The 26,462-nt window shown below is 36.4% G+C and overlaps 1 protein-coding gene and 1 pseudogene across 3 annotated transcripts in view; one reads left to right on the top strand and one right to left on the bottom strand.

Moving 5' to 3' along the window:
• The window catches only part of LRRIQ3 (leucine rich repeats and IQ motif containing 3), a 198,738-nt gene that overhangs the window by 118,652 nt on the left and 53,624 nt on the right, over positions 1 to 26,462 (top strand). The gene's annotated exons all lie outside the window — the stretch shown is intronic.
• LOC138428488 (RNA-binding protein with serine-rich domain 1-like) lies at positions 11,783 to 15,725 on the bottom strand (annotated as a pseudogene).

The following is a 26,462-nucleotide window of genomic DNA, read 5'->3' as shown; positions in this document are numbered from 1 at the left end:
TAGAACTCTCTTGCTTTTTTGATGATCCAGCACATATTGGCAATTTGATCTCTGGTTCCTCTACCTTTTTTTTTTTCAAGGTACCCACCTGCTTTATTTTTTATTCTTTTACTTTACAATACGGTATTGGTTTTTGCCATATCCTCTGCCTTTTTAAAAGTAGCTTGAGCATCTGGAAGTTCAGGGTTCATGTATTGTTGAAGCCTGTCTTGGAGAATTTTGAGCATTACTTTACTAGCGTGTGAGATGAGTGCAATTGTGCAGTAGTTTGAGCATTCTTTGGCATTACCTTTGTTTGGGACTGGAATGAAAGCTGAGCTTTTCCAGTCCTGTGGCCACTGCTGAGTTTTCCAAATTTGCTGGCATATTGAGTGCAGCACTTTCACAGCATCATCCTTCAGGATTTGAAATAGCTCAACTGGAATTCCATCACCTCCACTAGCTTTGTTCCTAGTGATGCTTTCTAGGGCCCACTTGACTTCACATTCCAGGATGTCTGGCTCTAGGTGAGTGATCACACCATCATGATTATATTGGTCATGGGGATCTTTTTTGTACAGTTCTTCTGTGTATTCTTGCCGCCTCTTCTTAATATCTTCTGCTTCTGTTAGGTCTGTACCATTACTGTCCTCTATTGAGCCCATTTTTGCATGAAATGTTCCCTTGATACTTCTAATTTTCTTGAAGACATCTCTAGTCTTTCCCATTCTATTGTTTTCCTCTATTCCTTTGCATTGATCATTGAGTAAGGCTTTTGTATCTCTCTTTGCTATTCTTTGGAACTCTGCATTCAAATGGGTATATCTTTCCTTTCCTCCTTTGCTTTTTGCTTGTCTTCCTTTCACAGCTATTTGTAATACCTCCTCAGTCAGCCATTTTGCTTTTTTCCATTGATCATTGAGTAAGGCTTTTGTATCTCTCTTTGCTATTCTTTGGAACTCTGCATTCAAATGGGTATATCTTTCCTTTCCTCCTTTGCTTTTTGCTTGTCTTCCTTTCACAGCTATTTGTAATACCTCCTCAGTCAGCCATTTTGCTTTTTTCCATTTCTTTTTCTTGGGAATAGTCATGATCCCTGTCTCCTGCTGAATGTCACAAACCTCTATCCATATTTCATCAAGTACTGTGTCTACTATCAGATCTAGACCCTTAAATTTCTTTCTCACTTCCACTCTATAATCATAAAGGATTTGATTTAGGCCATACCTGAATGGTCTAGTGGTTTTTCCTGCTTTCTTCAATTTAAGTCTGAATTTGGCCATAAGAAATTCATGATCTGAGCCACAGTCAGCTCCCAGTCTTGTTTTTGTTGACTGTATAGAGCTTCTCCATGTTTGGCTGCAAGGAATATAATCAGTCTGATTTCAGTGTTGACCATCTGGTGATGTCCATGTGTACCGTCTTCTCTTGTGTTGGTGAAAGAAAGTGTTTGCTATGACCAGTGCATTTTCTTGGCAAAACTCTATTAGCCTTTGCCCTGCTTCATTCTGCATTCCAAGGCCAAATTTGCCTGTTACTCCAGGTGTTTCTTGACTTCCTACTTTTGCATCCCAGTCCCCTGTAATGAAAAGGACATCTCTTTTGCATGTTAGCTCTGAAAGGTCTTATAGGTATTCATAGAACTGTTCATCTTAAGCTTCTTCAGTGTTACTGATCAGGACATAGACTTGGATTACCGTGATACTGAATGGTTTGCCTTGGAAACAAACAGATCATTCTGTCGTTTTTGAGACTGCATTCAAGTATCTCATTTTGGACTCTTGTTGACTATGATGGCTACTCCATTTCTGGGATTCTTGCCCACAGTAGTAGATATAATGGTCATCTGAGTTAAATTCACCCACTCCAGTCCATTTTAGTTCGCTGGTTCCTAAAATGTCCACATTCACTCTTGCCTTCTCCTGTTTGACCATTTCCACTTTTCTCTTAAACCCTTTAAAAAGTATTATGATAAGACCACTTAGCATTAGGCTTACCCTCTTAACAGATTTTTTAAGTGTACAATACATTTAGCTATAGGCACAGCAGATCCTTCCAACATTTTCATCTTGTATAACTGGATATGTATAATATCTAAACCTAGTTCCCCATTTTTCCCTCCCTCCATCCTTTTAATTCTTAAATATTTGATTATTTTTCTTTTTAAAAATTCATGGTGATGTCTTTATCCTTCCTGTTTTTTTGTCTTCTGTGTACGTGAACTCATCAAACTCTACTATATTCTTATTTGTCAATGGCTTTGTTATTTCATCACTTCTCTATTAAGTTCATGTAGTTTATATATTTCCTAAAGCTCTGCATCTTTTATTTAAAAGTAATGTTATTTTAATCCAATTATTTAAATCCTAGGTTTACAAGCCAAAATGAAATGAAGGACATATAGTGGTCCCATGCTCCATTCCCTCCTACTTACTTTTGTAGCTTCCCCAGAGCAATAAACTTTAATAATTTTTGATGACTCTTCTGTTACTCACTTTCATATTTCCAAGTTATATATTTATTCTGGTAAAATTTCTTTTTTAATTTTAGAATTTGTATGCAATTTCTACTGTAATAGATGAAGATTTATTTATAATAATTTATTTATAATTTATTATTTATAAATCCTCTCTAATACACATTCTTAAAATATCCCCTCCACTTTTCTCCTAATAGAATTATATTCTCACTATTTGGGGATTAATTAATAATTAACATTTTAATTATGGCTATATAAATAACTACTTACAGCTGAGTCACACAATATGGTAGGCTATGTTTGCTTTCTTATACTATTATTTAAAAGCTTGTTTGGAAACCTCGTAAGAGTCAACTCTCACCAAGCACATCCATGCATATATATTTTTTCAATATACTTCTGCTTGAGACCTTAATTTGCTAATTTAATCAGGACTACTTGCTTTCTAAACTTGTTTTTAACAGCTGTCATCTTGGTACATCACTTCATCCTGGTGCATTCATTCAGTACTGTGATCCTGAGAATTCATTTGTCTCGTATACTGTGTTATGACCTGTTTACAGGTTCCTATATCTTTTTTTCTTGCTTTATTTTCTTATATTAATACAGTACTTTCTTACTAGTTTATAGAGAAATTATACATTAGAAGTAATTTTAAAAAGCTTAAAAGCCTAATATTTTTATGCTACATATATATTTAATTGATGATTTAACTGTGCAGTATCTTCATAGTTTTCTCAGAATTGCTTCATTGTCTTCTACCTTCCAGTGTTACCTTTGAGAAGTCCATTGCCATGTTATTCTCATTCTGATGTGTGTGAAGTTCTATGTGTTGTTTTTGTCTTCTGACTAGAAACGTATAGCAGTTTATCTCTGTACCAAGTATTCTGCAATTTTGCAGTGATTTGGCTCAGATATTTGTTTGTTGGTGAAGATGTTCTTTTTTTATTGTGACTTTTCAATCTGAAAATTTATATCCGTCATTTGTCAGTATTTTTCTTGTCTTATTTAAGATAATACGTATATTAAATATAACACAGAATATAGCATTGTAACCATCTTAACTGTACATTAAGCATATTTATATTGTACAACCATCATGACCATCCATCTGCAGGAGCTTTTTATAAACTCTTTCAAGTGGAATGTTATACCCATTGAACACTAACTTCCATTCCTCCCATCCTCCCCTTTTCTGGAAATCACCATTCTACCTTCTGTCTCTAGAATTACTATGAGTGTGATTACTACAGGTATTTTTATATAAGTGGAATTATACAATGTTTGCCCTTTATTTACTGGCTTATTTTAATTAACATAATATTTTTAAAGTTCACCCATGTTGTAACAAAATTGTTTTCCTCTTAAGGTTGAATAATGTTCCATTATAACTAGGTACCATGTTTTTATCCATTCATTTGTCAATTGGCACTTGGGTTGCTTTCACCTTTTAGCTGTTATGAATAATGCTGCTATGAACGTGGATGTACAGATATCTCTTTGAGACCCTATTTTCAGTTGTTTTGTGTGTATAACCAGAAGTGAAATTTCTGGATGATATAATTTTTTTTTTCTTTGAGGAACTACCATACTTTTTTCCACAATGATTATACCACTCTACATTCTCAATATTAGTGCACAAGAATTCCAATTTTTCCACATGCTGACCAACAGATGTTATTTTCTGTTGCTGTTGTTGTTACTGCCATCGTAGTGGTTGTGAGGTCATATCTCATTGTGGTTTTGATTTGCTTTTCCATAATCATTAGTGATGTTGAGCATTTTTATTGTGTTTATTTATTATTTGTGTATCGTCTTTGGAAAAATATCTATTCACATCATTGCCCATTTCCTTGTTAGTTTGTTTGATTTTTGTTGTTGAGTTGTATGATTTATATATATTCTCAGTATCAATCCCTTTTTGGATATGTAATATGCAAATATTTTCCCCCATTCTGTGGATTGCCTACTTTTGATGCACAAAATTTTAATGAAGTTGAGGTATTTAGGTTGTTTTGGAATATAATTACTTTGCAATGGTATGTTAGTTTCTACTGTACAACAGTGTGAATTAGCTGTACCTATACATATATCCTCCCCCTGGGCTATTTGTTTTTGTGTGTGTTGTATGTGCTTTTGGTGTTATAACAAAGAAACCATTCAAAATCCTGTCATGAAGTTTTTTGCCCTGTGTCTTCCTCTAAGAATTTTATAGTTTTAGTCCTTATATTTAGACTGTTAATCCATTTGAGGTTAATTTTGCATACTGTGCAAAGTAAGGGTCCAGTTTCACTTTTTTACATATGGAATGCAGTTTTTCCAACATTTTGTTGAAAGGTTGTCCTTTCCCCATTGAATGGTTTTGATACCCATGTTGAAAGTCATTTGACCATACCTGCAGGGGTTTACATCTGGGCTCTTATTCTGTTCCCCTTAATTTGTGTGTCTTTTATATCAGAGCCATGCTGTTTTGATTACCAAAGCTTTGCAGTAAGTTTTAAAATGGGGGCTTATGTGTGGGAAAAAGTGGATTTTTATATGGATTGCATTGAATTTGTAGATTACTTTGAATAGTAGCCTAACAATATTAAGTCTTCAAGTTCATAAACGCAGGATGTCTTTCCACTTACTTGTGTCATCTTTAATTTCTTTCAGCAATGCATTAAGATTTCAATGTACAGTTTCCTCACCTCTTTGGTTAAGTTTATTCTATGTATGGTAGTCTTCTTGATACTATTATAAATGGAATTTTCTTAATTTCCTTTTTGGATTCTTTGAGAATGTGTAGAAAAACAAAAGATACTTGTGTATTGGCTTGTATTCTGTAATTTTGCTAAATTTGTCTATTAATTCTGATAGGATTGGGGGCGTGTCAGAGTGTGTGTGTGTGTTTAAAATCTTCAAGATTCTTCTAAATATCAGATCATGTCCTCTATGAAGAGAGATAATTTTATTTCTACATAATTTGCATGTCTTTTAATTCATTTCTTTGCCTAAATGGTCTGGCTAGGACTTCCAGTACTATATTAAATACAAGAGACAAAAGTAGGCATCCTTGTCTTATTCATGATCTTAGAGGAAAATTTTTTCAGTATTTTACATTGACTGTGATGTTAAGTATGTTATTTTCTTGTTATTTTCATTTGCTAAGTTTTGTCTGACTCTTTTGTGACTTAGTGGACTGTAGCACATCAGGATCATTTGTCCATAGGATTTCCCAGGCAAGAATACTAGGGTGAGTGGATTTTTCCTTCTCCAGGGGATCTTCCAACCCAGGAGTCAAATTGCTTCTCTTGCATTGGCAGGTGGATTCTTTACCACTGAGCCGCCAGGGAAGCCCTTATATTTTCCCATATGATGTAAATTATGTTGAGGTTTGTGCATACACACGTGCTCAGTCATGTCTGACTGTGACCCCATGGACTGTAGCCCACCAGGCTCCGCTGTCCATGAGATTTTTCAGGCAAGAATACTGGAGTGGGCGGCTATTTCCTTCTCCAGCTGATCTTCCCAAACCAGGGATTAAACCTTCATCTCCTGCATTGACAGGTGGATTCTTTACCACTGAGCCAACAGGGAAGACCTTGTTGTTACCCTCAGTTCAGTTCAGTCGCTCAGTCATCTCCAACTCTTTGGGACCCCATGGACTGCAGCACACCTGGCTTCCCTGTCCATCACCAACTCCCAGAGCTTGCTCAAACTCATGTCCATCGAGTCGGTGATGTCATCCAACCATCTCATCCTCTGCCGTCCCCTTCTCCTCCTGCTTTCAGTCTTTCCCAGCATGAGGGTCTTTTCCAATGAGTTAGTTCTTCACATCAGCTTCAGCTTCAGCATCAGTCCTTCTGATGAATATTCAGGACTGATTTCCTTTAGGATTGATTGGTTTGATCTTGCAGTCCAAGGGACTTGCAAGAGTCTTCTCCAACACCACAGTCCAAAAGCTCAGCTTTCTTTATAGTCCAACTCTCACATCCATACATGACTACTGGAAAAACCCATAGCTTTGACCAGTTGGACCTTAGTCAGCAAAGTAATGTTAATTTCCTATACTAACTTATGTTGAGATGTGTACATGCATGTGTTCTCAGTGATGTCTGCCACTTTGTGACCCCATGGACTGTAGCCCACCAGGCTTCTCTGTCTGTGGGATTTTTCAGGCAAGAATACTGGAGTGGGTTTCCTCCTCCAGGGGATATTCCCAACCCAGGAGTAGAACCCAACTCTTGTGTGTCTCCTGCATTGACAGACAGAATCTTTATCACTGAGCCACTTAGCAAGCAAGGTAGTTTCCTTCTGTTCCCTGTTTGTTGGGTATTTTTTATCATCAAAATTTGTTGAATTTTGCCATTCTTTATCCTGCACCGACTGAGATAATTGTGTTTTTAAAATTCATTCTGTTAATGTATATTACATTGATTTTCATATATTGTACCATTTTTTGGATTTCAAGAATAATTCCCACTTGGTTTCAGTGTGTAATATTTTAAATATGCTGTTTAATTGAATTTTGTTGAGGATTTTTATATCAATATTCATAAAGTATATTCATTTTCATTATTTATAGTTTCTTTGTCTGGCTTTGGTATCAAGCTAATATAACCTCATAGGAGTTAGGATATAATCCTTCCTCTTCAATTTTTTGGAAGAATTTGAGAAGTATTGTTGTTCATTCTTCTTCACTAAGGGAGCCATCTGGTCTTCAGCTTTCTTTGGGAAAATATTGGGATGTCTTTGATTATTTTTCAATCTCCTTGTGAATTATAAATCCATTTAGAATTTCTGTTTCTTCATGATTCATTGTTCATAGTTGCATATTTCTAGGAATTTGACCATTTCTTCTAAATTTTCCAATTTATTTGAATATAACTGTTTATAGTACTCATAATATTTTTTATTTTTGTAATGTTGATTAGTCCCTTTTGATTTCTGATTTTAGCTATTTGATCCTTATCTATGTTTTTCTCTTAGTCTTTCTAGATAAAGTTTTACAAACTTTGCTTACTTTTTTGAAGAAGCAAATCCTATTTTCTGTGGTTTTTTTCTGTTGTTTTTATAATTCTCTTTTGTTATTTCTATGCTAGTGTTTAATATTTTCTTTTTTTCTGCTAGCTTTGAGTTTAGTTCATTCTTCTTTTTCTAATTCCATAAGCTATATAGTTTGTTTACTTCCAATCTTTCTCTTTCTGTAATATGATCACTTTACACTTTATTCTTGCTTCTTGGCACTAATTTTGCTGCATCCCATAAGTTTCAGTATAATGTGCATGCATTTTTATTTGCCTCAAGATATTTTATACTTTCCATTGTGATTTCTTCTCTGACTTACTGGCTCTTTAAGAGTATGCCATTTAACTTTCACAGATTTATGAATTTTCCATTTTTCCTTATGCTGTTGATTTTTTCATTCCCTTATGATTTCAAAATACATTTGGTATGATTTCAGTATTTTAACATTTTTTAAAACTTGTCTTATGGCCTTACATATTGTGTATCCTGGATTATGTCCCATATACACTTGAGAAAAATATATATTCTGCTGTGATTGACCGAGTGTTTTGCATATGTCTGTTAGGTCCAGTTGATCTATAGTTTTGTTTGAATCTTCCATTTACTTTTTGATCTCTCTGTTGTTCTATCCTGTATTGAAAGTGAGGCACTGAAGTCTCCTACCATTTATTGCAGAGATGTTTATGTCTGCTTTCAATTCTGTAAATGTTTGCATCATATATTTTGTGCATCTGAAGTCTGACACATGTGTGTTCATAATTATTATGTTTTGTTGGTTAACTCACCCTGTTTTATGTAATGCCTTTATTTTGTTATACAATATCTTTATTTTATTATATAATGTCTTTCATGTCTTTATTTTATTATAGAATATCCTTACTCAAGGTCTACTGGTTAAGTGTTAATATTGTCCAGAATTTACCTTCACAGAAACATCTGGAATAATATGTGACCAAACATCTGAGTACCATGGCCTAAATTGTCATATAAAATTGACTGTCAAAGGTAGTTTTACTAAATATAAAATTCTCAGTGGACACCTTTTTTTTTAAATTTCAGCATTTTAAATATATCATCCCACTGCCTTCTCAATTGTAAAGTTTCTGCTGATGCATTTGCTGGTTGTCTTATTGAAAATCCTTTGTATGTGATGACTCACTTTCTCTTTTGGCTTTCAAATTTCTCACCTAGTTTGGGACTTTTGATAGTTTTTTTATTCTGTCTTTCAATATGAGTCTCATTTTGTTTATCTTCCTTGGGATTCATAGAGCTTCTTTGATTCGCAAATTCATATATTTCCTCAAATTTGAGAGTTCAGCCAATTTTTCTTCAAATAACCTTTCTGCTCCATTCTCTCTTCTTTTTCTGGGAATTCAGTAATGAATATGTTAGAACATTTTATGGGATTTTATAAGGTTTTTAGTCTCTGTTCACTTATCTTCATTCTCTTTTCATTTTGTTCCTTAGGCTCAGTTATTTCAAATGACATCTTTAAATTTTGCTGATTCTGCTTTCTCTTTTAAAGGTCTATTTTTTAACCCTTCTCATAAACTTTTTGGGCTTTCCTGCTGGCTTAAAATGGTAAAGAATCCACCTGCAATGCAGGAGACCTGAGGTCAGACCCTGGGGTGGGAAGATTTCCTGGAGAAGGGACTGGCAATGCATTCCAGTATTCTTGCCTGGGAATGCCCCATGCACAGAGGAGCCTGGCAGGCTATAGTCCATAGGCTTACAAAGAGTCAGACATGACTGAAGGACTAACCACTGCACAGTAAACTTTTCAGTTTGGTTGTTTTATTTTTCTGCCCCCTCCAATTCTGTTTCTTTGATTACTTCCATGCCTTCATTGATATTTTATTCATGGATTGTTTTCCTTATTTCCTTTACTTCTTTGTCTATATTTTCCTTCATATCTTTGAGCGAATTTTAAAAGTGTTGTTTTAAAACTTTTGGGGTCCAATAAAGTTGATATGAATGTTTCTTTGGGGAAAGTTCCTGAATATTTATTTTTTGTCCTTTGAATAGGCCTTGTTTCCCCATTTCCTTTGTATGCCTTGTTGAAAATATGACATTTGTAAAATAGTCATATGTTCCAGTCTTTGCAGACTTGCATGGAAATCTCTTACTAGTTGCTACTGCTGCTGCTAAGTCCCTTCAGTCGTGTCCAACTCTGTGCGACCCCATAGATGGCAGCCCACCAGGCTTCCCCATTCCTGGGATTCTCCAGGCAAGAACACTGGAGTGGATTACCATTTCCTTCTCAAATGCATGAAAGTGAAAAGTGAAAATGAAGTCACTCAGTCGTGTCCAACGCTCCACGACCCCATGGACTGCAGCCTATCAGGCTCCTCCATTCATGGGATTTTCCAGGCAAGAGTACTAGAGTGGGTTGCCATGGCCTTCTCCCTCTTACTAGTTAGTGAACCCGTTAAACTTGAGTTTAACCCAAGGTGAATATCCTTAAGGCTTTTTTGGGTCTTTTCTGGACATGCATCCTGTCTGGGTCAGTGAATCCCACCTCTCCCACCCTTTTCCCTTTGGTAACCTTAAGTTTGTTTTCTATGTCTGTGAATCTATTTCCATTTCCTAAATAAGTTCATTTGTGTCGTTTTTTTAGATTCCACATATAAGTGATATCATTTGCTGTTTGCCTTTCTTTGTCTGGCTTGCTTCATTTATGATAATCACTAGGTCCATCCATTTTGCTACAAATCACATTATTCTATTCTTTTTTACAGTGGCACCCCATTCCAGTACTCTTGCCTGGAAAATCCCATGGGTGGAGGAGCCTGGTAGGCTGCAGTCCATGGGGTCTCTAAGAGTCGGATACGACTGAATGACTTGACTTTCACTTTTCACTTTCATGCATTTGAGAAGGAAATGGCAGCCCACTCCAGTGTTCTTGTCTGGAGAATCCCACGGACGGGGGAGCCTGGTGGGCTGCGATCTATGGGATCGCACAGAGTCAGGCATGACTGAAGCGACTTAGCAGCAGCAGCAGCAGTATTACATTATATATAATATTATATATATATATAAAATATGCATGCCACATCTACTTTTCAATTCATGTGTTGATGAACACTTAAGTTGCTTCCATGTCATGACAATTTTAAATAGTACTTCCATGAACATTGGGTTGGATGTATCTTTTCAGATTATGTCTTTCTCCAGATATATGCGTAGGAATGGGATTGTGGGATCATATAGTAGCTCTATTTTTAGTTTATTAAGGATCTTCCATACCATTCATTGTGGTTTTACCAGTTTACATGCCCATAAACAAAGTAGTGGTTTGTTTTTTCTCCACACCATCTTCAGCATTTATTATTTATAGACTTTTTTTATGTTGGCTATTCCAACTGGTGTGAGATGATACCTAACTGTAGTTTTGATTTGAACTTCTCTAATAATTGGCAATGTTGACTATCTTTTTAGGTACCATATGGCCATCTGTATGTGTATTCTTTGGAGAAATGTCTATTTAGATCTTCTACCCATTTTTTTTTGCACTCTAATCCTAGGTTTATTCAACACAATTATTTTATTCTACACAACAAAATGGAAACACGGCATTATCTAAAATGCTGCAAAGTTAAAAAACTCAAAACAGAAAATTAATAATACTGACTGTACAAGAAAAGCCAGAAAAGAATGTACATATTGCCAAGGTAACTTGCACAGCCTCCGTGAATACCAAAACCATAGGGGGTTTTGTGATGACCTATCGAGCTGGCTTGCAACTCACCATTTCAGAAAGAAAGGGAGATGTGGGTGTGTTTGTGTGCACACATGTGTATACACATGAGTACATGTGAAAAGAATCATTTTGGGCAGATAACAGGCAGTATTTGACCCTAGAGATCAGAGGACTCAAGCAGGGAAACAGGGTCAGGCTAACAGGAAAGGCAGTTGTGTAAAAGCATTCCGTTTCCCGTAGAACTCTGCAGGCCAGCAGGTTAGGGCCTGACCAGACCACCAGAGGGGCCCCAGATCATCTGTGGAATGGCAAAACAAGCTCCCACCTGGAGCTGTAACACCACTTGAAGCCCTCTGTTCATCCCTGCTGACTTTGCCGTTGAACTAACTCTCAGGAACTGGAAGTGTAGAATCTTTCTAGCCAGAAAATTAGAGGTCATCCTTATAAGCACAACCCCAAACCAACAACATGCCTGCAACCCAAATCATGCTGACAGAGGAAATATCTCAGTTGGTTGCTTCACCTTTGAAGCCTGCCTCCAAGTGAGGGATTTCTTTCCTGGCAATACTCCTTTGGCTAGAAAAGTGACAAGAGTGTGTTGGATGGGATACAAGTCACAGGGGCAGGACTTCAGTGGCCCTGCTTATAGGGAACAGTCGGAGCTGGAGTGCCTCCTTTGGCGGGCCACAGGAGGAGCAGGCTTGCCTTTGCAAAGAGGCCCTGTGCCAAGGGGAAAGCGACCTTCTCCTCATCCATGGGAGTGACCTGTGCCATGTGGGAGGTGGTAGTAGCATTCTCCTGAGAGGACTGACTGGAATTGCCGGTGGAGCTGGCTGAGGCCAGGGGACCAGCACAGCGGTGGCAGTGCTCTCCTGACCATCGATTTGTCCTCCATCCATGTGCTTCAGTGTCTTTTCCACCTCATCTGGATTCTCAAACTCCATTTATGTGTTGTCTTTAGACAGATGGGGGTGCATCCTTTCCACAGACATGTCAGTCATCAATTTTCCCAGAGTTGGAGTGTATCTGCATGGTGTGATCCTTGGTCACGTTCATGGTGAGCCTCCTGATGTGCACTTTGGTGGGTTTGGGGGAAGGTTTCTGCCTTTTCTTTTCATTTTCTTATCTTTTGGGAGGTTTGAATTTGGAGGGGGAGCCCCACCTGTTGTCATATTTGCCCTGAGAAAGACTCTGAGACCCAGAGGTGCTGCTGGAGCTGGAGATGCAGGATATGCTGGAACTTCTGAGAGGCTGGAGGCTGAGGATGAGCCGGAGCTGCTGCTGGAGGCCGTGCTGGGGCCCAAACTGGAGATGGAGCCAACTGAGACCTGGTGCTGCTGCTACCACTGGAAGCACTGCACCACTTTTGAGTTTCATACCAGTCATGATCCTTCTCTCCTGACTCCTTGGTGGTCACTGTATCTCTAGAGCAATCCTTGGAGTTTTATCAGAGTGATCTTTGCACTTGGTAGGAGAAGGAGCAGGAGCCCTAGTGCTGGACCTTTTATTGTCTTTGACTCATAGCAAACTTCTCTTTCACCTCTAATAAATCCATTCTCCCCTTCCGAGGTGTTAAAAGCAGCAATGGGGACCTCCCTTATCTGAACTCTCACTTCTAACTTGAATCTGAGAAATGATCCCTGATCAAGTGAAATTTACACCAAAGTGCAGAATCTTCCCACCTCCATAACCTCCTCCAGCTATACTCAGCCTCTGAAGCAGACGTTTCTCTGTTCTGCCCATTTTTTGATTGGATTCTTTTACTTGTTTGTTTATTGAATTGTATGAGCTGTTTGTATATTTTAATTTGAGATTAATCTCTTGTCAGTTACATCATTTGCTAATATTTTCTCTGATCCTATAGGTCTTTTTGTTTTATAGTTTCCTTTGCTGTGCAAAAGCTTTTAAGTTTAATTAGGTCCCATTTGTTTATTCTTGTTTTATGTCCCCAGGTGAAATGTCTTAATTTCCCAGAGTTTCTACCCAGCTTTATTTTGGGATCTCAGATTTTCGATTTGTATTTCTCAGTCCACACTGCTTTCCCCTGGGGTCTGTGGATCAGCAGTTCCCTGCAGTTTTTACAGTGTTCACCACTGTTTCTTTGGTTTCTAGCCTGGAATCTTTATTTCCATTTCTCTTCTGATCTCTAGGTCAGATGAGAGACAAACTAGTCAATCAGGCAGCCCCAAAACAAGCTGGAACATTCCAAACAAATTCTACTCTGTTCCTTCCAACGAAAGTAAGAGAACTGACAGTGGGTTGATTTCTACCAACTCTGCTTCACCACACTGGGAAAGGAATCAGTTCAGTTCAGGTCAGTTAGTTGCTCAGTCATGTCCGACTCCTTGCTACCCCATGAACTGCAGGAGGCCAGGCCTCCCTGTCCATCACCAACTCCTGGAGTTCACTCAAACTCATGTCCATCGAGTCAGTGATGCCATCCAGCCTTCTCATCCTCTGTCGTCCCCTTCTCCTCCTGCCCCCAATCCCTCCCAGCATCAGAGTCTTTTCCAATGAGTCAACTCTTTGCATGAGGTGGCCAAAGTACTGGAGTTTCAGCTTTAGCATCATTCCTTCCAAAGAACACCCAGGACTGATCTCCTTTAGAATGGACTGGTTGGATCTCCTTGCAGTCCAAGGGACCCTCAAGAGTCTTCTCCAACACAATGGTTCAAAAGCATAAATTCTTCGGCCCTCAGCTTTCTTCACATTCCAACACTGACATCCATACATAACTACTGGAAAAACCATAGCCTTGACTAGATGGACCTTTGTTGGCAAAGTAATATCTCTGCTAGTATGCTATCTAGGTTGCTCATAACTTTCCTTCCAAGGAGTAAGCATCTTTTAATTTCATGGCTGCAGTCACCATCTGCAGTGATTTTGGAGCCTCCAAAAATAAAGTCAGACACTGTTTCCACTGTTTCCCCATCTATTTCCCATGAAGTGATGGGACCAGATGGCATGATCTTCATTTTCTGAATGTTGCACTTCAAGCCAACTTTTTCACTCTCCTCTTTCACTTTCATCAAGAGGCTTTTTAGTTCCTCTTCGTTTTCTGCCTTAAGGGTGGTGTCGTCTGCATATCTGAGGTTATTGATATTTCTCCCAGCAATCTTGATTTCAGCTTGTGCTTCATCCAGCCCAGCGTTTCTCATGATGTACTCTGCATAGAAGTTAAATAAGCAGGGTGACAATATATAGCCTTGCCGTACTCCTTTTCCTATTTGGAACCAGTCTGTTGTTCCATGCCCCGCTCTAACTGTTGATTCCTGACCTGCATATAGGTTTCTTTAAGAAGCAGGTCAGGTGGTCTGGTATTCCCATCTCTTTCAGAATTTTCCACAGTTTATTTTGGTCCACACAGTCTAAGGTTTTGACATAGTCGATAAAGCAGAAATAGATTTTTTCTGGAACTCTCTTGCTTTTTCCATGATCCAGCGGATGTTGGCAATTTGATCTCTGGTTCCTCTGCTTTTTCTAAAACCAGCTTGAACATCTGGAAGTTCACGGTTCACGAACTGCTGAAGCCTGTCTTGGAGAATTTTGAGCATTACTTTACTAGCGTGTGAGATGAGTGCAATTGTACAGTAGTTCGAGCATTCTTTGGCATTGCCTTTCTTTGGGATTGGAATGAAAACTGACCTTTTCCAGTCCTGTGGCCACTGCTGAGTTTTCCACATTTGCTGGCATATTGAGTGCAGAACTTTCATAGCATCATCCTTCAGGATTTGAAATAGCTCAACTGGAATTCCATCCCCTCCACTGGCTTTGTTCATAGTGATGCTTTCTAAGGCCCACTTGACTTCACATTCCAGGATGTCTGGCTCTAGATGAGTGATCACACCATCGTGATTATCTGGGTTGTGAAGATCTTTTTTGTACAGTTCTTCCTTGTATTCTTGCCACCTCTTCTTAATATCTTCTGCTTCTGTTAGCTCCATACCATTTCTGTCCTTTATCAAACCTATCTTTGCATGAAATGTTCCCTTGATATCTCTAATTTTCTTGAGGAGATCTCTAGTCTTTCCCATTCTGTTGTTTTCCTCTATTTCTTTGCACTGATCGCTGAGAAAGGCTTTCTTGTCTCTCCTTGCTATTCTTTGGAACTCTGCATTCAGATGCTTATATTTCCTTTTCTCCTTTGCTTTTCACTTCCCTTATTTTCACAGCTATTGGTAAGGTGTCCTCAGACAGCCATTTTGCTTTTTTACATTTCTTTCCATGGGGATGGTCTTGATCCCTGTCTCCTGTAAAATGTCACAAACCTCATTCCATAGTTCATCAGGCACTTTATCTATCAGATCTAGGCCCTTAAATCTATTCCTCACTTCCACTGTATAATCGTAAGGGATTTGATTTAGGTCATAGTCATACCTGAATGGTCTAGTGGTTTTCCCTACTTTCTTCAATTTAAGTCTGAATTTGGCAATAAGGAGTTCATGATATAAGCCACAGTCAGCTCCCGGTCTTGGTTTTGCTGACTGTGGTTTCCATCTTTGGCTGCAAAGAATATTATCACTCTGATTTCAGTGTTGACAATCTGGTGATGTCCATGTGTAGAATCTTCTCTTGTGTTGTTGGAAGAGGGTGTTTGCTATGACCAGTGCATTCCCTTGGGAAAACTCTATTAGCCTTTTCCCTGCTTCATTCCGTATTCCAAGGCCAAATTTGCCTGTTACTCCAGGTGTTTCTTGACTTCCTACTTTTGCATTCCAGTCCCCTATAATGAAAAGGACATCTTTTCTGGGTGTTAGTTCTACAAGGTCTTGTAGGTCTTCATAGAACCATTCAACTTCAGCTTCTTCAATGTTACAGTTGGGGCATAGACTTGGATTACTGTGATATTGAATGTTTTGCCTTGGAAATGAACAGAGATCATTCTGTCGTTTTTGGGACTGCATCCAAGTGTAGCATTTCGGACTCTTTTCTTGACCATGATGGCTACTCCGTTTCTTCTAAGGGATTCCTGCCCACAGTAGTAGATATAATGGTCATCTGAGTTAAATTCCCCCATTCCAGTCCATTTTAGTTTGCTGACGTTCATTCTTGCCATCTCCTGTTTGACTACTTCCAATTTGTCTTGTTTCATGTTCCTATGCAATATTGCAATATTGCTCTTTGCAGCTTCGGATCTTGCTTCTATCACCAGTCACAAACAACTGGGTATTGTTTTTGCTTTGGCTCCATCCCTGCATTCTTTCTAGAGTTATTTCTCCACTGATCTCCAGTAGCATATTGGGCACCTATTGACCTGGCGAGTTCCTGTTTCAGTATCCTATCATTTTACCTTTTCATACTGTTCATGGGGTTTTCAAGGCAAGAATACCGAAGTGGTTTGCCATTCCCTTCTCCAGTGGACCACATTCTGTCAGACCTCTCCACCATGACCTGCCCATCTTGAGTAGCCCCACACAGCATGGCTTGGTTTCATTGAATTAGACAAGGCTGTGTCTGTGTGATTAGACTGAATAGGGAGCTGCAAATAAAGATGTTATGAAATGTCTTACTTTTCTGTCAATTTATTAATACATATTTTCATTAAATATTAATAAGTATCTTTCTGATAAAATATATTTTCTGCCATATGTTTCTACATCTAAATGATCCCTTGCAATATCTGACTCTTTTGAATGTGGCTTTTTCTGAATTGAATGCTTATTTAGTTGCTGTAAATTATTGACTCATTTCCAGAGCTTGTATAAAGCTGTTTTAGCCATTCTGTAGTTATTTATTTGATTTCCCTGTGAAAGATTGAGGATATGGGTGGTACTCTCTTAGATTCCTAGTCTACCATCTTTCTGACGCATTATTCTTGTATTTATTTCATCCATTTTATCTTTCTAGAATCCCTATTATTCAGACAGACCTCTTGGACTGATCCTCTTACTTTCCTACTTTTTATAACCTATTTCCTCCTTTCTTAATTTTCCCTCTTTTATGGAATATTTACTGAGTTTTTCCTTCTAACTCTTATTTTTTAAATTATGTAATCAAAATTCTAAAATACACACTAAAATACACAACAGTTCGTAGTTAATAGATGCAATTTAGTTAATAGATGCAATTTATTCTCCTTATCCTAGAATACTAATATCACATAGATTTGATGTTTTTTATTGGAATATAGTTTCCTTACACTTCTGTGTCAATTTCTGCTGTACAGCATAGTAAATCAGCCATACTTACACATATAGCCCCTCTTTGTTGGATTTCCTTCCCATTTAGGTCACCATAGAGCACTGAGTTCTCTGCAAAACTTGATATGAGGACCTTCATTCCCCAATTTTTCAGTCAGGTACCCTGGAATCCTTAGCTGTACTTATGTCCCTGAATATAGAATCTCTCTAGTTTAACTTTTCTGCAAAATGAATCTTTAATCTCCCATCTCCTACAAAGGGATGGAAGAGTCACTTGGTTACATATGGTTGCCAAAAGTTCTGTTGACATAATTATGCCTTTAAAACAATTATTTAAGTCATGTTTCCAATTCTCTGCCTTTTTAGTGTTCTGTATTGTGAATCAGCTTTCTTCTTGTTTCCTTGCAGTAAATTTAAACTTTATAATATTTATTGTCCATTACCTTTTATTCATCTGCTTTCCTGCTTCCAATTTTTTTAATATGTCACTGCTATTTTCTTTCTTTCTTTCTCATTGTCTTTACATGTTTTTTTCATTTTTTTATTATGGTACTCAGCTGCAGGGAGTAAGCAAAAAGTAATATGTTGAAACAATTTAACTTATTCTTTTAAATCTGAAATCAACATTGATATTTTAAATTGAGCTGACTAGTATTCACAATTTATATTAGATATGTGAAAAGAAGGTAAGATAAGAATGTGAAAAGGAGGGAATATGAAGTTTTGGAACATATATTCTGTTAGAGACAAGGGAGTTTTAACCCTTGGTAAATGTCAGTTATAAATTATGCTGAATTCTGATTGACTTCCTTCTCAAGTGAATACTTTTTGTAGCCGTCATCAGCGGATCATGAAGATTAAAATGTGTTAACCATCCCAGATAATGTCACATTGTAACATTTAATTTAATTTATTGTTTCCCTTTTATAGATGAGGAAAGTGAGTTTAAAGAACTAAGATAGTTTACTCAAGGTCAAATAATCCATAAGTGCCAGAGCTTTGCTGTTCCCAGGCTGTTTCCTGATTCAAAGTCTAATGGCTTTTCTATTTCACCATGATGCCTCCTGAGGACCATAAATGTATCTCTATGAAATAATTAAAATCACATGCATCGGAATATGGTTGTATTAGATTAAGCTATCTGAGTCCATGAGGCCTAATAAAATCTGTCACTCCCTCTGTCATTCCAAATATTGTGGGACCACCCATTTTGTACAAAATTCTATTAATTGTTTCCTATTTATTCTAATATTCCTGATGTTTAAAAAAAGCCATGAGAGTTAAAGAGTATCTTACTTCTCTAAAATCATGATACTTATCTAAAAACATCGGAATTAGAGTAAAAAATAACATTTCTCCCTATATTTTTAAATTTAAATCACAGACAATTACCTTATACTTGCTTTAACAAATTGGTCAATTTTAATCAGCTAGAAATTATACTGATCTTACTTCAACAGTTTAGTATTATTTTTTTGCATAAGATTTTATCAATTCAGTATTAAAGATCACTTTTATTTTTTTAACTAAGTATTTTCTGTTGCTTTCCAATTATTGCATTTTTATATTTAGGATTATCTTAAACCATTCTACCAATTTCTATACAATAATATATTCAAATATATAATCAAAGTGATATAGGATGAGAAATACTTTTCTACTGAGCAGTGTTTCTTCTTTCTTCACTATAAAGATTTCCTTTCAGAATGATTGGTATAATTTCTTTCTCTGACCATATTCAAGTGTGAGTTCAATAAACCTTAGTTTGAAAGATTAGGAAGTTTGACAGTTTCTTTCTACTATTTAGTTAATATCAGGTAATACCATTGTGTTTGTGATGCAAACCTTTCTGCACTAGTTAATTCATTTCCTCTAAAATGAAAGATGAGCAATTCTGGGAGTACTGAGTAAGAAGAGTGCTTTTGCAATACCACAGGAAGCAGCGTCTTTTAACTTTCATGATTTTCATAAGAAGAACCTTTTTCAATCCCAGCTTATACCTACTCTTTGATATTTGTAAAAAAAGTAGTTATGACAAATTCTTAAGTCCATTGGATCAAACTTTGTATAGTTATCCAAATATTCTATTTTTATTATCCAATTACTTCTGCCTGCTGATTTTTCTTTTGTCTACTTAACCAAGAATTGAAAGAGATATATTGAAATCTTCCACTATAATTGTGAATTTGTTTGCTTCTCCTTAATTCTGTCAAATTTTGTTTTCCTCACTTTGAGGTTATTTTATTAAGTACCTACCTGATTATAATTGATACACATTTTTGGTAAGTTGAACCTTTTATTATTATCTATTTACCTTCTCTCTTCCTAATAATGTTTTATTCTTCGTATTTTGTTGTCTGATGTTAGTATATATGCTCAACTATATTTTAGTTTAAATTTTCCATATATACTTTTTCATCCTTTCATTTTGAATTTATATATATATATATATAATGAAAATAGGAAATTGCTCGTCCAGTTCTGTAGTCCATTTATTTTTACTATATTTATTGAGATAACTGGGCCTATTTCTAGCTTCTACTTTTTTCCAGTTCTAATCTTGTTTACTTTCTTGTTTTTTCATAGTAAGTATCTATATTTTTCCTTTCCTTTGACTTATTATTTTGAAATAATTTCGAATTGCAGAAAAGACACATATATTACAAGTTAATCCTAAATACCCTTCACCTGTTCCCCAGATGTTACCATCTTATATAATCATAGCACAGTTATCAAAACAGGAATTTAATTAACATTCATACCATACTGGTGGTTCAGATGGTAAAAAATCTGCCTGCAGTGTGAGAAACCCAGGTTCAGTCCCTCCAGTCAGGAAGATCCCCTGGAGAAGGAAATGGTAACCCATTCCAGTATTCTTGCCTGGAGTATTCCATGGACAGAGGAACCTGGCGGACCGTCCATAGGGTTGCAAAGAGTCTTGCAGGACTGAGTGCCTAACACTTTCACTCTCATACAATCCTATTAATTTATCTGTGAACCATATTCATGTTTTAACAGTTGTGTAATGTTTTTGATTTGTCTAAGATCCAGTCCTAATATTGCCTAGGTTTTAGTTGCGTCATTTTTGTTTAATTTTAATTTTGAAATCTTTTTTTAAGAAACTACAAATCTTGTTATTTGTTGACCTTACTTTCCATATCTTTTGCAGCATCTCCTTGATTTATTTCTTAACTTGTTGCACCTCACTTTTCTTCAGAAGTATTTATTACGTGAGGCTATAGTAGAAAACCTTTCACCTTTTATCCTAGACACTAATTTTTTACCTCACATTTGAACAATAATTTGACTAAATTTTTAAGTCTATGTTTAAGATTATTGTCTTTCTATATAAGCATACCTCAGTTGTTGTTGTTTTGTTTTGTTTTTTTTTCCCACTTTGTGAATGTGCATTTTTACCAACTGAAGATTTATGGCAAAACTACATCAAGCAAGTCTCCTAAACATGGTTTTTCTAACCACATTTGCTCTCTTTGTGTCTGTTTCACATTTTGGTAATTCTTGCAGTATTTCAAACTTGTAATTATTAAATTTGTTATGGTGATCTGTAATTATATTTGATCTTGCTATTGTAATTGCTTTGGGACACCACAAACCATGCCCATAAAAATGGCTAACTTAATCAATAGCTGTCATATGCATTCTGACTCCTCCACCCACCAACCGTTCACCCGTGTCTCCACCTCTCTTTGAGCTTCCCTTATTCCTTGAGACACAAAAATAGTGAAATTAGGCCAATTAATAACCCCACAGTGGCCTCTAAATGTTCAAGTAAAGGAAGATTCACACATCTCTAACTATAAAATCAATAGCTAGGAATGATTTAGGTCGCCACAGAGCATTGAGTAGAGTTCCCTGTGCTAGGGAACAGTAGGTTCTAATTAGTTCTCTATTTTATACATAGTATCAAGAGTGTATATACATCAATCTCAATCTCCCAATTAATCCCAGCCACCATTTCCCCTTTGGTATCCATATGTTTGTTCTGTACATCTGTGTCTATTTCTGCTTTGCAAATAAGATCATGTATGCCATTTTTATAGATTCTACATATATGCGTTATCCAAAAAAGAGGCAATATGCACATATCCAGAGCAGTTTCGCTTTGCTGTATAGCAAAAGCACAATGTTGTTAAGCAAGTATACTCTAATTAGTTTTAAACAGAATATGAAAAAGATATCTGTGGGGCTTCCCAGATGGTACTAGTGGTAAAGAACCTGTCTGCCAGTGCAGGAGACATAAGAACTGTAGGTTCAATCCCTGGGTAGGGAAGATCCCCGGGAGAAGGAAATGGCAACTCACTCCAGTATTCTTGCCTGGAGAATTGCATGGAGAGAAGAGTGTGGTGGGCTATGGTCCATGGGGCCACAAAGAGTCAGACACGACTGAAGCAACTTAGCAGCAGCATCTGAATAACTTTGCTACATAGCAGAAACTAACACAACATTGTAAATCAATTATATTTCAGTTAAAAAAATTTAAAACTAGAAATGATTAAGCTTATTGAGAATGGCAAGTTTTGCTGGGCATTTTGCACCAGTTAGCCAAATTGTAAATGCAAAGGATGCATTTTTGAAGGAAATTAAAAATGCTGCTGGAGAAGGAAATGGCAACCCACTGCAGTATTCTTGCTTGGAGAATCCCATGGACAGAGGAGCCTAGTGGGCTACAGTTCATGGGGTCTCAAAGAGTCGGACACGACTCAACAACTAAAACACCACCACCACCAAAAATGCTACTCCAGTGAACACATGAATAATAAGAAAGTGAAACATCCTTACTACTGATAGTTAGAAAGTTTTAGTGGTCTGAATAGAAAATCAAGTCAATAACAACATTCCCTTAAGCCAAAGCTTAATCCAGAGCAAGACTGTAACTCTCTTCAATCCTGTGCATGACAAGAGAGGTGAGGAAGCTGCAGGAGAAAAGTTTGAAGCTAGCACAGTTTGGTTTATGAGGTTGAAGGAAAGAAGCCATCTCTGTGAAATTTAAGTCGAAGATGAAGCGCCAAGTGCTGATGTAGAAGCTGTAACAAGTTATCCAGAAGATATTTCCAAGGTAATTAATGAAAGTGGCTACACTAAACAACGGATTTCTAATGCAGACAAAACAGCCTTATATTGGAAAAGGATGACCTTGAAGACTTTAGTAGTTGGCGAGGAAAAGTCAATGTTTAGATTCAAAGGTCAGGATGACTCTTTTATTATTGGCTAACATAGTTAGGGACTTTAAGTTGAAGCCAATGCTCAAATACCATCCTAAAAATCCTAGGATTCTTAGAGTTGCAACCTTAAATCATCTCTGTGTTCTTTTACTAGAACAATAAAGCTTAGATGACAATAACATGTTTTCCTGAATATTAAGTCTACTGTTTAGACCTACTGCTTAAAAAGGAAAAAGATTGCTTTCAAAATTTTACTACTCATTGACAGTGTAGCTGGTCATGCAATAGTTCTGACTGAGATGTACAGTGAGATTAGTGTCACTCTGATGCCATAATATTCTGTGGTCCATTTATCAAGAAGTAATTTTGACTTTCAAGTCTCATTTTCAGAAATACATTTTGTAAGGCTGTAGCTACACTGGTTAGCAATTCCTCTGACTGATCTTTTCAAAGTAAATTGAAAACCTCCTGGAAAGGATTCACCATTCTAGATGCTCTTAAGGACACTTATGATTTATGGGAGGAGGTCAAAATACCAACATTAATAGGCATTTGAAAGAAGTTGATTCCAACCCTCCTCGATGACTTTGAAGGGTTTAAGACTTCAGGGAAGAAAGTAACTGCAGATTTTGTGGAAATAGCAAAAGAATTAGAAGTGGAGACTAATGATCTCACTGAACTGCTTCAATCTTACCATAAAACTTGAACAAATGAGGAATTGCTTCTTACAGATGAGCAAAGTGATTTATTGAGGTGGAATCTACACCTGGTGAAGATGCTGTGAAGATGGTGGAAATGACCAAAAAGGATTTAGAATATTACATAAACTTAGTGGCTAATGCAGCAGCAGGGTTTCAGAGGATTGATTTCAATTTTGAAAGTTCTACCGTGGGTGGCTCAGACATAAAGCATCCTCCTGCAATGTGGGAGACCTGTGTTCGATCCCTGGGTTGGAAAGATCCCCTGGAGGAGGGCATGGCAACACCACTTCAGTATTCTTGTATGGAGAATCCTCATGGACAGAGGAACCTGGCAGGCTACAGTTCATAGGGTTGCAAAGAGTCAGACATAACTAAGTAACTGAGCACACAGATCGTGGGAAAATATGTTATAGAGAAATTGTTTGTGAAAGGAAGAGTAGATTGAAGAGGTAAATTTCATTACCATCTTATTTTAATTGCCACAGCCACACTGACCTTTAGCAACCACCACCCTCCAGCCAACAGCCATCATCGTCAGGGCAAGATCCCCTGTGACTTGCTGAAATCTCAGATAATGGTTAGCAGTTTTTAGTAATAAAGTACTTTTAACTAAGATATATACATTTTTCAACATGATACTTTTGCACACTTAATAGACTATACTATAGTGTAGATATAATTTTATATGCACTGGGAAACCAAAACTTGGTGTGTCTCACTTTATTGTGATGCCTGCTTTATCATGGTGGTCTGGAACTGAACCTATAGTATCTCTGAGTTATGCCTGTACTTCCAAACTATCACTCCATTGCCTTCTTGCATTCAGTGTTGCTGCTAAGCAGTGTGATGTCATTTTATTCTTGTTCCTTTAGAAGTTTTTAAAGTTGTCTGACTTTTGCCCTTAAATTTTACTATAATATGGTTATATATATATATATATATATACACACACACACAAGCATATATATGAAATTAAAAGTAAACATGGTTATATGTATATTTTACTCTTTCTCCCTTCTACTTAGCATATCTTACATTTATTTGTTCATATATTTTCTGCTCTCCATTTTTCTTTTTCTCATCTTCTAGGAAACCAGTTACCTCAGCACTTTTACTTCTCTATATCTTCCCATTTCTTTTTAATTTTATATTTCTCCATCCTTCCCAGAATTCTTTCAGAAAATTGTTCAGTCTGATCTTCAAGCTCATGAACTATTCTTTAGTAACATCCATTTTACTATTTGTATCATCCACCTACATAAGATTTTCACTTCTAAACTTTATTACTCTTTTTTCTCATTCTTATTTTATTTTATACTGTTTTTATTCCCCCTTTTTTGGTAAGTTTAATGAATTGAAATTCTTATTCTGTCTAATATTGCTTCTTGTAGCATCTTTTGTCCAGCTTGTTATCTTTCTTGATATAGTTTTATTTTAACCTGTGAGGACGTATTCCCAGAGATTCTCTGCTATCTCAGTACTTATTCTTCTTACCGGGTCTATGTTGTAGTTACATATAAAGTGCTACCTACAATTCCAAGAATATAACATTTTTCCTGTGCTTATGTTTTTTCCTCCAACTGAAAATATGTCCATTTTTGCCTTTTGAAATCCGCTTGTTCTGCAGTACCTTAATTACATTTGTTTTCTACACTAAGTTTTTGTTCTCCTTAATAATAACAATTAATGCCTTCATCTTATACATTCCATAACACTCTATTTGTACTTTTTATTGTGGTTGTTTTGAGCAATCTTCCCCTTGCCAAAATATGAATTTATTGAAAATGATGGATTTTCTGTCTCTGTGTCTTCCTTAACATTTGGCAGCTTATCATATCCACATGGAGTACTCTTAAGAGATCTCAAATAAATATATAAATGAAGTTTATATTTATCTGAGCAAGGCAAATTACATGGCAACAAGTATGCAAATGGATAAATAGAATGTGGGTATGCAACCTATCCATAAGGATAATATATGATTTTTTAATGTTTAATTAAAAATGACACATAATTATGTCATACTATGATTTTTCTAATCCTTATATTGTTACTGTAAGGCCAGCCAGAATAATTCATATTTTATATATGCTGAGTATTTTAACTCCTACATAGGGCCATATTTTCCTGTTTACTTTCTCACTGTGATATTTCAAGTAGCCAAAACTTGTAAAATATTTACCAGATAAACAAATAGAGTAGTGAATGAATGACCCATGGTTGTTTGTACCATGACCATGTACTTATTGCTCTATAAAGTCTCTATTAGTGCCTGCTGTGTTGGTATAATTATTAATAATATTGCCTTTCAATCTTGAACATGTTCTAATTTGAATAATATATGATTATATAAGTTAAATGTCATATTGTTTCTGTCATCAAGAGACCAATTAAAACGTTACTAATAATTCCAAGGATACAAATAATTGTGAGGTTCAAATGAGGCAGGGATAGGTCTGGGACATCAGACATGGCTTTCCAGGTTTTTTCTTCCCTTGAAGAACTTGCACCTATGGCCCAGCAAAGTAGATGAGATCTCTATGAGTTTTATCAGTTTACCTCACACAGAGGCAAGTGTTTATTTACATTATGAAATATTTCTGTTTTCTTTTTCAGAAAGTTGTATAGTTTCTATGACTTTCTCCAGAGAGTGTAACCTTATAGATTCTGAGTTTATTTAATACGAGCAATCCTTTAGCCAGGCATCATCCTGCTAAGGGCATTTGATAGATAAGATCTCTTCCTCCTAGAAAATATCATTTGTCTTTTTTTTTTTTTTTGAGTTCCATTTGACATGGGGATTAGATCAGATCATGCGTATTCTTCCTTTCCCCCTGGGCACTTTACAAACAGAATGACTGGATCACCGTCCAAATACTTTAACTCCGTCTTCCCACACCTCCAACAGGTTTTGAAATTTAGAGAGCATTTTATTACACTTAGTTTTTTTTAACTACACTTTAGATTATTATTACATATATATTGTTAACAGCTCTAGGTATTCAGGAGGAAATAAGAGTAAATAAGGCATATAAAACTCTATCCTCATGAAGCTAGTGTGTTAGTGGTAAAGATGATATTATATATGTCTGGAATTTCTGTAAGATTATGGTTATAACATATGCTTAAGGATATATACTATATTGTTTCAATTTTATTAGCAAATAAATCAATCGAATTACACATGACAGCTTAACTACTGATCATTTTTGTTGTAAACATTATCCAAAATTCCTCTTTCTAGTTATTAACTTGTAATAAATATATGTT

Source organism: Ovis canadensis, chromosome 1 (genome assembly GCF_042477335.2).
Source record: "Ovis canadensis isolate MfBH-ARS-UI-01 breed Bighorn chromosome 1, ARS-UI_OviCan_v2, whole genome shotgun sequence".
NCBI classification, from domain to species: Eukaryota; Metazoa; Chordata; class Mammalia; order Artiodactyla; family Bovidae; genus Ovis; species Ovis canadensis.
This window is presented reverse-complemented; position numbering and strand designations above follow the sequence as displayed.